This window comes from Acartia tonsa, chromosome 3, assembly GCF_053477335.1.
Source record: "Acartia tonsa isolate MP-2025a chromosome 3, ASM5347733v1, whole genome shotgun sequence".
In the NCBI taxonomy this organism is placed as follows: Eukaryota; Metazoa; Arthropoda; class Copepoda; order Calanoida; family Acartiidae; genus Acartia; species Acartia tonsa.
This window is the reverse complement of record NC_137262.1, coordinates 60,831,826-60,846,379: the sequence shown is the minus strand read 5'-3', so window position 1 is coordinate 60,846,379 and position 14,554 is coordinate 60,831,826. Positions and strand designations below refer to the sequence as shown.

Here is a 14,554-nt window from a genome sequence, read left to right as displayed (position 1 = left end):
AACACAAAGATAAGTCAAAGTCCTTGAAAGCAAAGCTCCCCTATATCTGAAATAATATATATAAATTAAAATAAATCTACCTTATTCATGAGTACCTAACACTATGTATTTCTTCCCTACTTTATTTTACTTTTTTTTCATTGTTATAATCAAATTTCAAAATGATTTAAACAAGTAGAGCTTGAAATACATACCCATAACATGGCCTATTTAATTAGTAGCTGCATTTCTTATAAAAATAAATAGTTTAACACTTACCTAATCACAGAGATAACACAAATGCCAAGTTATTCCTTGGGAGCAAAGCTTCTCTATAACTAAAATAGTAAATATACCAAGTAATAAATTGTATTTATAAGTACCTAAAACTGTATCTTCCTTAGTTTGATTTTTTTTCATTTTTATAGTAAAATTTCGTATGTAAAACCCTATGTGGGTTTGAAAATCAGTGAATTATTTATAATTCATACCCATAACATGGCCTATTTAAATAGTAGCTACGCTCCTTATAAAAATAAATAGTTTAACACTTACCTAAACACAGAGATAACAGCAAGGCCAAGTTATGCTGTGGGAGCAAAGCTTTTCTATAACTAAAATAGTAAATATACCAAGTAATAAATTGTATTTATAAGTACCTAAAACTGTATCCTCCTTAGTTTGATTTTTTCCATTTTTATAGTAAAATTTCGTATGTAAAACCCAATGTAAGTTTGAAAATCAGTGAATTATTTATAATTCATACCCATAACATGGTCTATTTAAATAGTAGCTACGCTCCTTATAAAAATAAATAGTTTAACACTTACCTAAACACAGAGATAACAGCAAGGCCAAGTTATGCTGTGGGAGCAAAGCTTCTCTATAACTAAAATAGTAAATATACCAAGTAATAAATTGTATTTATAAGTACCTAAAACTGTATCTTCCTTAGTTTGATTTTTTTTCATTTTTATAGTAAAATTTCGTATGTAAAACCCTATGTAAGTTTGAAAATCAGTGAATTATTTATAATTCATACCCATAACATGGCCTAATTAAATAGTAGCTACGCTCCTTATAAAAATAAATAGTTTAACACTTACCTAAACACAGAGATAACAGCAAGGCCAAGTTATGCTGTGGGAGCAAAACTTCTCTACAAATAAAATAATAAATTGATGGTTTTTAAACTTTAAAACTAATGGATTGTTTAAGACATTTCTCCGCTACTTTTGGACAAACTGTTTCTTATTTGTTGATTGTTTTATTGTGTGTTGGATAAGTTATATTATATAGGTACAGATTAGCCCTACAGGGTTAGGCATAAAGAAAAACTGTTCCATAACTAACACACTAAAAAAAACCCAAATATTTCAACATTATTTTAAAATAAAGTGATTTTTTTTGCCACTTTGAGGGTAACTGCCAATAATAGTATTTAATTGTCCGTCTGTACTATTAAAAACAATTGTTTCTCAGCTGCAATCAATGATATCATCCCTTTCTTTGTAGAAGGAATACGATTTCTGTAGTAAAAATTCAAAATAATTGTTTTATCCTAATAAATAAACTATTTCACTAACCTAAACTAAGCAGTAAAAACATTTTTTTTCATGTTTTGCTTTGCATTGTATTTGCTTTGCTTCGTTGTGGAAGTTGTTATTCTTGTTATAGTTATTTGATGCAATGTAAACGTTTTAATATTTACCTTTTAGATATAATGATTTAGATAACTGGTGCTGGTTATTATCACAACGACTATAAAGAATCAACTACATAAACTAAATCCCTTCCTTATCTTTCAGTTTAATTTTTAATAGGACGTGGCAGATTCCAGGGATCTAAAGGGATAAGACAATAACTGATAACTTGATGTACATCCTCGATTTAATACACAAAATTACCTTTTCTGTAGATTACAATTAGTGGTTAAAACGTATAAACACTCAATTTAATAAACCAACCAATCAAAATTTATTAACAATCCCCAAAGTTGTTAAGCCAACGAATAAGAAAAAGTTATTATAAAACTTTGGGGACTTTCAATAAATTAAACAGCCCACTGTCCCCCCCCCTCTCTGGCAGAGCCTTGTTTATTTATTTAACAAAAAATCCTGGAGGGGGATAACATACCTGTAGACAGATTAACTATTTTACCCCAAGCTTTATACTCTGTGTTGATAAGGACTACAACAATTTATTTTAAAATAAGGCTGAGGGGTTCTTTGTTTAATAAGGCACATTGAGGGAAACAACATGTCAAACAAAAAGACAGAATAATTTACAGAGTAGAACTTTGAAAAAATCACAACAAAATCAGCCTTTTAGCTTATAATTTTAAAAAACCATTTCCTTAAAAACAATCTAACTTTACATGATTTAAATAAATTAAAATTTCTGAAGAACTATCTATGTTCCTTATTTTAAACAAATACTGAAATGACTAACATGTCTAACATATCCACAAGTAGCGCATCTATAAAAATTAACAAAGTTTAGTTGCAATATAAAGTGGACACATAGAAAACTGTCCCGAATTTGTATTAATTCTGAGGAACAAGACTCCAGTGACGTCATATTTTTCTTTCCCGAAAAAGGGAAGAGGTGAAGAAAATCTCTTCAAAAGAGATGGGGAAAACCCGCTTTTCTCCCATCTCTTTTTTCTTCCCCCCTTCCCTTTTTTTTCTTTCCCCCTTCCCTTTTTCGGGAAAGAAAAATATGACGTAACTGGAGTCTTGTTCCTCAAAATTAATACAAATTCGGGACAGTTTTCTGTGTGTCTATAAAGTGTTATGTTATCGGCAATGTGAAAGAGAGAGAGAAGGCAAAAGAGAAAGGAAGAGGGTGAAAGCAAATGAGATGGAGATAGTGGGAGAGAGAGAGAAGGATAAAAAGAGAGAGAGAGATTCACAGACTGAAAGAGAGACAGAGAGAGAGATGAATACAGGAAGAGAGAGAGGTAGAAAGACAGAGAAGGATATTAAAAAATAATCCACAGAGTATCTCTGCTTTAAAGAAATTCCTTGTTTATTTGCTCAAACGAAGATAAGAAAAAACAAATATTTAAAATTAAACATTTTTTTCCTCCGGAATTGATTCATATCCACTGGATATGAATCAATTCTGCAAGGTGATAACTGGGTTGTTGTAAAATTGTCCACAGAAGCATAGACAAAATTATGAAATAAATCCTTTTATTATTTTCACATCTGCGGCCAACTGACTATGAAACCATATCTAACAGCTTGTCTGAACAGTATGTAAATTAAAAACTTGCAATAGTTTTGGCGATTTTCCACAAAGTATCTTGTTGAGCACTGAAATCCCCACATTTTCTTATTCGTTGGCTTAACAACTTTAAGGACTTCTATTGAATTTTTATTGGTTGGTTCATCGGGGACATTCATCGGTACAGAAGGGGTAATTTCATGAAGCATCATTGGGGATGTACATCAATTTATTGGCCATCTTATCCCTTTAGATCCCTGTGATACTTAGCTATGCACTAACTTTCTTGCAAAAAAATATTTATACCTAACCCTAAGTAAGCCTTTATACATGACTATCAGCTACGCCCCTATAGGCCTCTAGGGGCCCTTAGGATGGGGGAAGAAAGTGTAACCCACCCCCCCCACTTTCAATTATAGTTTTAAAAATAATTGTTGTTTTTAAAATATTTTTATTTTTTTTTTTTTGGGGGGGGGGGAATTTTTTCTAGGGACGATTTCTCTTGGAAAGGTGGGATACCCTTCCCAAAAAAAAAACAGTTTAAAACCTTACCAGGGCTTATGAGAAGCTACCCTGTATAGCAGAACCTGATCGGCAAGATCCTTCGGTACAAACATACAAACACCCAAAACAAAGACAGATAGACGGACATCCTGTTACTTTTATATAAGGATTACAAAAAATATTGTATTTTACCTATCTTTAATGTGTATATATTGCTGTATAGTTTGATATAAACTAATTGATAAGTAAAATAATTTAAGTGATTCAGCTTTAACTTTGATAACTATACATACTTCCTTTAGCAATTAATATATTAATGGATGTAGAATATACAAGGATGTTATAACAGGAGAAAAATTGTCGTCAATTTAGGTTGCAATTTCCCCCCGCATTTATTGGTCGAGCATTGTATCAAGTAGGAGGAAATAGAATGGGGTAAAGGAGGGATATCATTATTTTAGCCCGCTACAGAGTTCACTTTAGTATAGAACATAAAAATTTGGTGTAAGATCCAAGTAATAATACATCCATTTATATTATTACTTGTATGTTGCACCAGGTGTTCATGAACTCTAACAAAGTGATACTCGCATCTGGCTAAAATAACGATGCTTCCCATCCAACCCATCTCCTCCCCTCCTACTAAATTAAAGAACTGACCAATAAATGAGAATCATTGTTGCAACATAGATTGATGAAAAATTTTCTCCTGTCAATATATCCACGCGTATTCTATATCCTTAAGCCAAGCAGTCAAGAATTTCCAAGGTGGTTATTAGGGCTAACCCCCCCCCCCCAAAAAAAAAAAGAATATTAGGGTTCAGCACCAACAAAAGTTTATGAAAATATTATAGATTTAACTCCCCCCAATAAAAACTACAAATTCATTTTCTAGGCTCCCACAAAATTTTTATGGTGGGATAATACACATCCCTCCTCACCCCCTAAAAAAAATAATTTCCAACAATCTAAAATAAATTTAGATAGATAGATAGATAGATAGATAGATAGATAGATAGATAGATAGATAGATAGATAGATAGATAGACAGATAGATAGATAGATAGATAGATAGATAGATAGATAGATAGATAGATAGATAGATAGATAGATAGATAGATAGATAGATAGATATATAGATAGATAGATAGATAGATAGATAGATAGATAGATAGACAGATAGATAGATAGATAGATAGATAGATAGATAGATAGATAGATAGATAGATAGATAGATAGATAGATAGATAGATAGATAGACAGATAGATAGATAGATAGATAGATAGATAGATAGATAGATAGATAGATATATAGATAGATAGATAGATAGATAGATAGACAGACAGATAGATAGATAGATAGATAGATAGATAGATAGATAGATAGATAGATAGACAGATAGATAGATAGATAGATAGATAGATAGATAGATAGATACATATTTTGATAGAAGAAAATAAGAATATGCGAGGCTATCTAGTACCCAATATAACCTAACCTAAAAACTCAATACTTTATTATACAGGATTATGAAAGCTGTATTGAAAACAGGAAATGTGAAAGAATTGATAACAGTGAAACAAATTATGCACAGTTTGAATAATTTTAATATTATTTATAATTAAAAGTGAAGCTTTTCTATAATTAGGGTCGGTCCGTCCGTTCGTACGTCTGGATTGGATAGCTTTTTTCGTTAATTTAGGCATGGTAGAATTGTCCTATCAATTACAAACTTTGCAGGGTGATTCCTGCAGTAGGTAGGTACGATTTAGAAAGCGTAGCAACTCTATAATCGTTACCAGAATATCCGTACGTCCATTTTAATCATGTTGATTTTTAAACTTTTAACAACAAATTTTTAAGTGATCTAATTATCCGATTTTGCTTATTTTTGGCATACTGATTCTTATGACTACAAAGTACAATTTTATATGCGGAGAATCTCTATAATCAAGTCCTAAAAACGTAAGTATGTCCTTGAACATTATCCTGTACTTAAGCAATTTTTCAATAAACTTAATTAAAATTTTTATTCCACATTTATACATTTATGTTCTAATTTTTCAGCTCTGACACACTACAAGTATTACTGTTTGTGTGTCCTACCATTTCAGAGCTTCGCTTTTATGGATGTTGTCATCCTTGTTATGTGTATGATTCACATAGTTTAAAATGTATTAGCGGTCTTTAAAAAAAAACACACAAATTACTCATTTCATTAATTTAAAATTTTGATAACATTTATAAAGCATAAGGAAGCTTTAAATGTTGATAACAAAAATTATTAATTATTAAAACTATCTACTAACTTACTAAGTAACATGATGTCTGTCTTGCTTTGTGTACGTCCACTAAGATCTCGAAAGCGGCTGTATTGCTCGTACCACAATGTTCAGGTAGGTCAAATATTGGCCAATATTTAAGGACATACTTACGTTTTTAGGACTTGATTATAGAAATGCTTTGCTTATAACATTGTACTTTGTTGTCCTAGGAATCAGTATTCCAAAAATCAGTTGAATCGGATAATTTTATCATATACAAATATGTTGTTAAAAAGTTAAAAATCAACATGTTTAAAATGGACGTAAGGACAGTCTGGTAACGATTATACAGTTGCTACGCTTTCTAAACCGTACCTAACTACTAAAGGAACCACCATGCAAAGTTGAAATAGAACATTTCTAAAATGCCTAAATTAACGAAAAAAGCTACCCTTTCTAGACGTAAAATTTATTTTAATAAGGATGACAACATCCATAAAAACGCAGCTCTGAAACGGTAGGACAAACGAACATTAATACTTGTAGTGTGTCAGAACTAAAAAATAAGAACATAAATGTATATATGTCGAATCAAAATTTTAATTTAATTTGTTACCAAATTGCTTAAATACAGGATAATGTTTAAGGACATACTTACGTTTTGAGGACTTGATTATAGAAATGCTTCGCTTATAACATTGTACTTTGTTGACCTAGGAATCAGTATACCAAAAATCAATTGAATCGGATAATTTTATCATCTACAAATTTGTTGTTAAAAAGTTAAAAATAAACATGTTTAAAATGGACATAAGGACATTCTGGTAACGATTATACAGTTGCTACGCTTTCTAAACTGTACCTAACTACTAAAAGAACCACCATGCAAAGTTGAAATAGAACAATTCTAAAATGCCTAAATTAACGAAAAAAGCTAAACGTACCAGACGTAAAATTTATTTTTTTAAATAAGGTCTATTTTTATGAAGCTTAAGATTTCAATAAACACTGAACTGACTGAGCTGAGTTCTTCTCTTTTGTGAAGCTAGACAAAGGTCCCAGGGCGGTATTAGGCTATTTTATCTTTAAAGTTTTGGACTTTTAATGTTTAATAATTAGATAAAGAATGAAAAACTGCAAAAAGAATCTATACATAATTACTTGGATGTTGCACCAGATTTTCATGTATTCTAATAAAGTTATACTTACAGCTGGCTAAAATAACTTCCATAAGGAGCGATTCTTCGTATTTTTAAAATGGCCTTTTATAGGTTATTTTAGGTTAGGTTAGGTTATATTAGGTTAGGTGATTGCCCCACAGGGTTAGAGCCCCCCGCAGGGGCTAGAAATAGAAGAAAAGCTACTGTGAAAAATACGAAGAATCGCTCCTTATGGAGGGATGTCGTGGAAAAGACTATACCCAAATAATTATACCATCCATCCAACCCATGTACCACATCCCCTATCCATTAACTCGATGAACGAACTTACCAGTAAATTAGGTCCATATTAACAACCCAAATAGACGACAAATTTTCCTCTGTCAATATATCCATTATTATTAGATTGAATCATATGTCCTTGGTCTTCGTTTTTAAATTGGACGGATTATTTAGACAATCTATGTTATTGCATCTATTATTTAGACAGACCTCTAGAGTTATACATCTATTGCTTGAATTGAATGTTTTTATTGTGTGTAACTTTTTTTTATCAAAAATGGTATCTCAGACATACTGAAAAATCGTGAATAGCAACGTATTATAGACAAAATTCCACGAATATTAAAAAACATTAAATAAATACAAGCTTTGTTAGCCCGAGTCATCGCTGCCTCGATGCAAACAAAACTATTTTTAATCTATTTTTAAAGTTTTTATATTACATTTCGAATAACAAAATAAAAATCATAACATTAATTTTTATTTTGCTAACCGCAGAAAGGAACACAGTAATAGTGTCTGACTGATTATGACGTAACAAAAAAAAATTAGCCAATGAGAGGCCGCTATTGACCAATGGTAAAATTTATAGTGGCCTCTCATTGGCTAATTTTTTTTGTTACGTCATAATCAGTCAGACACTATTACTGTGTTCGCAGAAAGCTGTCTTCAGTACAACCTTCAGTACAACCTGAAGGGGTAATTTAATGTATCACTATTGTGGATGAACATCAATTTATCGGCCATTGTCTTATCCCTTCAGATCCCTGGTGTGTGTGAAACTGTTTATCTAAAATGGTTTATTTTATCAATGTTTCTACACCATTGACTTTAACATCCAGGGATCTTAAGGGATAAGACAATGGACGATAAATTGATATTGACCTCCCAAAAATGATAAATAATAAGAACCCTTCTGTATATTATGTTGCAAATATTCTGCAACATTGTAAAAATGTCTGGCGCTTCACGCCGCTCCGACCAGAACAAGAACCATGAAAGGATTGCAAGGCAGTGTGTTTTGAAATGTGAAATTGTCTATACTTCAATGTTGTTAAGAAGAATAAAGGCTTGAATACAAAGTTTTTTTGAGTTATATGAAATGTTTAAATATATCAAACATAATGGAGGCACTGAGAGTTAAATTATAAAGGGTAATATATTTTTTCTGTTAAATATATTTTGCTTTAACATCTTTTTAAAAAAGGTGGGGTATTCCACTAGCGTCACTTATAATTATTTAAAGGTAGATTATTCACTAGCGTCATTTATTAATATTTATACAAATTTGTATAAATATAGTACTATAAATACACTCATATCAACATTTCCATATTTATATGTATATATTAATTTTTATATTATTGATTATCTCATACAATGTTAATCAATATTATCAAAAAAAGGTAATTCTGAAGGTTGTGTAACATTCTTTTTATAACTTGGTTTATACAAAGTTACATCACAAATTTTGAAATTGAAACATTTGTATAATGATTTTTGCTAAAGTTATTTAATTCTTTCTATATTAACATAACTTTCTCAAAATTATTAGAATAAAAGGTATTTCTAAAAATCTAATACTAAAGGTTAATTCATATCAATATTCATATAATAACTTTTGCTAAGTTAGTTAATTCTTACTATATTGACTAAACTTTATCAAGAATGCAAAACAAGGTGTATAAATTTTGAAATTTGGTTAATTCTTACTATATTGACTAAACTTTCTCAAGAATGCAAAACAAGGTGTATAAATTTTGAAATACAACTAAAGGTTAAATCATTTTAACATTCGTATAATAACTTTTGCGAGCTAGTTAATTCTTTCTATATTAACATAGCTTACTCAAGACTTTATATAAATAATAGGTATTTCTAAAACTCTAAAGCTAAAAGGTTGAACGTATTAGTTAAATAATTTATCAAAATATCAGGTTGAAAAACAAATTAAATACTCAAGTGTTTTGTAACTTCCCTTGGTAGATTTATATAAAACTGGCTAAAGACAGTCAAATAAATAAAATTGAAATATTTAACAAACAGTTAATATCATCCATATTTTATATAAAGTATTTTCGTTTATATAATCAAACATGTCTCAGTCCGACGATGAGACATCAATTGGTATGCCACGCTTATTTAATCGTACTTTTGGGCGTTTTACAAACCAAAAACGTCCCCAAAGACAAGATCAGCAAAATTATCCTAGCAATAGTAAACAGATAAATACTTTGCAACAAAACATGTCACAAATGGCAACCATGATGGAAGATATGCAAAACACTTTACACAATTTAAGTGTTCAAGGTTCTGATACACAAAGTCCTAATTTTAGCCCCGGTAATAATAATAATAGATTTATGTCGACGGATGTTCAAATCAATGCTAAAGGACATAGAGATCAGAGTCCTACAGGAATGTCTAGAACTCATGCTAAGGAATTACTGACCTCATTAAATGAGTATGTTACATCTTCTAAAGAATTGGACGACAAACATAAGGAAATACTGACTGATCAAACTAGCAATCATATCAAAGAGATATTTAAAGCCCAAAAGCGTGAGGATGCTTTTAATACACCTCATATAAGGAGTTCAACTTATAATTGTCTGACCCCTACATTTTTACTTAATTCCCCGTCAACGTATAACGCAGATAAGGTATTTCTGAAAAATAAGGTGATATACAGGCAAATGATAAGTTTAGAGCATGTTGGTCTTAAAGCATTTTTGAAACAGTTAAATTCTTTTGATCTCAGAACTTTCACTCAATGCGAGTATAATTGCCTCATACATATGATGCTTTCAAGGGATCTTAAAGAAAAAATAGAAGTTAGCGGAGGTAGCCCGTTAGAATTGTCTACTTCTGATTACTTAGATAGGATTAACAGAAGTCTCAACGGAAACATTACTAATGCATTAGATTTTGATGAAAGATTTTCTAAGTTTAAACCAACTTCAAAAAACATTTTGTCGATAACTCATGAATATAAAAAATTTCTTGAAAATGTTTCAAATAATATAATTTCAGATGTTGAAAAACAACGTAAGATAGTTTCAGCTGTAATTAAGTTCATACCTTATAATATACGCCCATTACTAGATGCTACTGCAGCTCTCCAAGGAGGCAACATTACACTAGCAGCCTTCGAGAACTTCATCAGAACACATGAAAGTTCAATAGATAGGTTTTTGAATAAAAACAATTTAGTACAGAAGAGTTATATAAAAAAGATTGATTCAAATCTCTTCGAACAAGATGTTTTTTCAGACCAGATTTATGACCATTATGATGAAGGTAATCGTGATGATTATGGCGATTATGCACACGACTCTCTAGATTATGCCCATGGTATTCATAAGGTTAACAACTCATATCAATCTAGACTTACATTGAAATGCGATATTTGTAAAAGATGGGCTCATTCTGACAAAATGTGTATATTCAATGAAAATGATACCCTGAGACTTGCTAACTTAAAAAACACACGTATCCGTCACTGCTTGCTTTGTAGAAGTTTGTCTCACAATGACACGGAATGTACGTATTTTACAGGTGTCAAACCATCTGCTACAAGCTGTAAACATTGCCAAGATGCAGGATATTTTCAATATCACCATTCAGTTGAAGCATGTATTAAAAATAATTTTTTAGAAAAAATCAAAGCCTCGGATTTAGCAAAATAAACAGCAAAAATTTAGAACAGAAAAATACTAATGCTAGTTTATGTAATGATGTAAATATTGTAGTTAATAATTGTTCAAATGAAATAAATAATAAGAATGTTTTTATAGATGATTGCTCTACGACTATTTCAGATGATTTATCTATCTTAAATAAAAAGGTTGATTCTTTTGTTCCCAATTTAGAAAATAAACCAATTGTTAATGTTTCTCAACAATCAGAAATTTTTGAAGAAGTTAATAATTATCAAATTGATTCTCAAACAACTAATACATTACCATATTCTAATAATGAAACCAATGGTAATATGGCGAACATTATAAATGTTCAAAATCATCCACCTGACAAATTCGATGATTTAATAAATAAGCGTTTCTCTACATCTAATGCCTCAATTGTTTATTTTAAGAAAATATATTCCATTATATCAAATGTGTATAACAAAAATAATGATGGTTTTGTTATGTGTGCATCTTATTTTTTGTATTTAATGATTATGTTTTCATGCGTATACCTAATTCATACAAACCCTTATCTTTCTACTTATATTTTTGGATTAATTATTCCTAGTTTGTGTTTTATATTTATTATGCGAGGATTGTTTCCAATTTGTACATACAAAAGAAAAAAATACCCAAAATTTTTAATTCCTAATAAGTTTAGAAAATCTTATATTGGACGCGAGTACAGCTCGTCTAAAGTCAAAATTAAGAAAAAACCTAAAACTGTTAATGACATTAAAAATCAAATCGTTTCTAAACTAAAAGTTAATACGGGGGTAGAACCATATATTTTTGATATTTTTTATAATGACACTAATTTAAAATATGAATTAGACACAGGGGCAAGCCAAAACATTATACAAAAAGATTATTTAGAAAGCAAAATTCCGGATTATGAAAAATACTTCTCTAAACATGTAAATTATCCTATCAGATCTGTAACTGGGCACACAATTAAAAACTGTGGGATTTACAAAATTCCTTTTATTGTACCAAATTATGGAAATATATGTTTAGATATATTAGTTGTCACTAACACGATACCATATTGTTTCTTATTAGGTAGGGATTTTATTAAAAATACAAATCTGACTATGATTTATGATAAATTAATAAAAGGTGTTAAATTAGCTTTTGGTGAAAAATTGAGTCCTAAAATAAGAATTAATGATCATTTGAAATTTGCAGCTTTTGAATCTAAGAGTATTGTTGGTAAAATAATCAATAATAAACAGAATACATTGTACAGAATCAAAAATAGTATCCATAGTCCTTTGCATTTTGAACAAATAAAAAGGGAACAAAACAATATTTATATAAAAGTTGTTAACAAACTAAACAAACCATTGAAGCGTAAGATATCTTCAATTACCCTAATGGAAGAAATAAATAAATGTAACATGTCTATTTTTGAAAAATTATTGTGTCACCCTTATTTTAAAACCATATTTCCTATTTTATCTTATTTATACATACAATATTGGGTTATTCTCATAAATATAAAGCTAACAATTGACGACATTAATCAGGTAATACCAGCTTTTATTGTTAATTTTATAAACAATAATTCGTTTTTTAAAATATTTTCTATATTTTCTAAACAATCAAATATTGATTACATATGTAATGTTCAATCTACAAACAGTATCGATGAAAATGAATTTTTTGAATCTTTCCAAAAAGATATGGATATTGGATTAAAAATCGAAGATATCATTCAAAGCAAATTATTAACACTAAATGAGATAAAATCAAAGTTGTCTTGTCAGTTTGAATGTGTTAAACATCGCATAGCTAACTTATTATACGATTTACAAATTTACTCAAAACATACCTTTGATTGTGGGACCCTTAACGAAGATTTAATTCCCAAAATGAGTATTAAATTAAATGCCCCCATTTTCAAAAATACAAAACCATACAATCTTAAAGAAGAGGACCGTAAAGCGGTGGATAAATTTTTTGACCTTTTACTTGAGCACGGGTACGCTTCTGTTGCCCCCCCCAGTCAAAGTTTCGGTAATCCTGTATTTACTGTCCCTAGCAGGTCCGATGATGGCAGTAACATGCCTAGGATAATAATCGATGCAAAATTCAGCAATGAAGCCGTTTCAGGGGGTAGCACAGCATCTTTGCCAGACTACAAAAATCTTTTAGGTCCCATGGTTCAGAAAGCTCGTTTTATAACAACTATAGATCTTACAAAGTGTTTTTATTCAATATTGGTTGATGAACAGAGTAAATTATCCGGTGCCATGAACGTCCTTACAGAACGTGGGGCGTTCGTGATGCACCGAGCGTTAACAGGATTTTGCCAAACACCTTCTTATGTAACTCAAACTTTTCAAAAATATTTACATCTTGATGAGAAAGGAAAATTAGATTTTATACAAAATTTACTTATTTTTATGGATGATTTGATACTTTATTCGGAATCTAACGAAACATTAGAAGAGCATATGTTAAATGTAGAAAAGTTATTAAAGAGATTACATCTCATTGGCGTAAAAATTTCTCCATCCAAATGTACAATAGCATGCGATTTAGATAGTCAAGAAGAAATACATATCTTAGGCTATAAAATTAAAAATAGAAATATCTCTTGTCCTGATAAAAAAATAAATGAAATATGTAATTTAGGAGAACCAGATTCGTTAAAGAAAATGCAAAGTCTCTTAGGTAAAATAAACTATTATAGATCTATATTCCCATTGCCTATTCATGAACAATGTAATATACTTTATAAAAAGTTAAATCCCTTTACATATGATGTTGAAGCAAAAAAAGCTTTTTTTAAAATTAAAGAACTATTGAGTAATGCAGAACGCAACATAAATGTGCGACACGATAACAGTATAAATGTATTGCTTACTGACGCAAGTCATTATAGTATTGGATCTGTATTATTAAGTGTAAACATGGTTGAATGCGTTAAAACTTTTCAAATACAATCTTTTCCTTTTTCTTTTCAAATAAATCATCTGTATCCTTCCGAAACTGAATACATTTACCTATGCGATAATTTAATTGAATGCATTATAAAATCAGCTAAAAAATTGCATTACAAAGCGTTTTCGGATGATCTATCTGCTTCCTTACATTTAATATATACTTCATGCAATCTTTTTGAACAAGAGTTGATTGAATTCTTGCCATATTTGAACAATAAAAATGAATATCTAAATTATGTACATAATGAACTGTTTTGTAAAAATATTGAAGATTTAACTAATGATTATTTGTTCTCAAACCCATTTATAATGACATATATTTTGTTTGGTTTAAGTAAAACACTAAACACCACTTTGATTGTTTCAAGTGATTGTGGAACAATAACAATAGGAAAATATAAAGAACAATTGTGTTTTTTAATACATGATGACGTCGCTTACGGTTTAAATATAAAAGAAACACAGGCTCATTTAACTAAAACAATTATGCGTT

The 14,554-nt window shown here is 29.9% G+C and overlaps 1 long non-coding RNA gene across 1 annotated transcript; it reads right to left on the bottom strand.

Annotated features, from left to right (window-relative positions):
- Window positions 1-255: 255 nt before the first annotated feature.
- On the bottom strand, window positions 256-2,028 carry LOC145315339 (uncharacterized). The gene is made up of 4 exons (XR_013878048.1): window positions 1,691-2,028; window positions 1,086-1,138; window positions 810-868; window positions 256-317 (listed from the first exon to the last, which is right to left on the bottom strand). It is a non-coding gene; the product is annotated as an uncharacterized LOC145315339 (long non-coding RNA).
- Window positions 2,029-14,554: the final 12,526 nt, after the last annotated feature.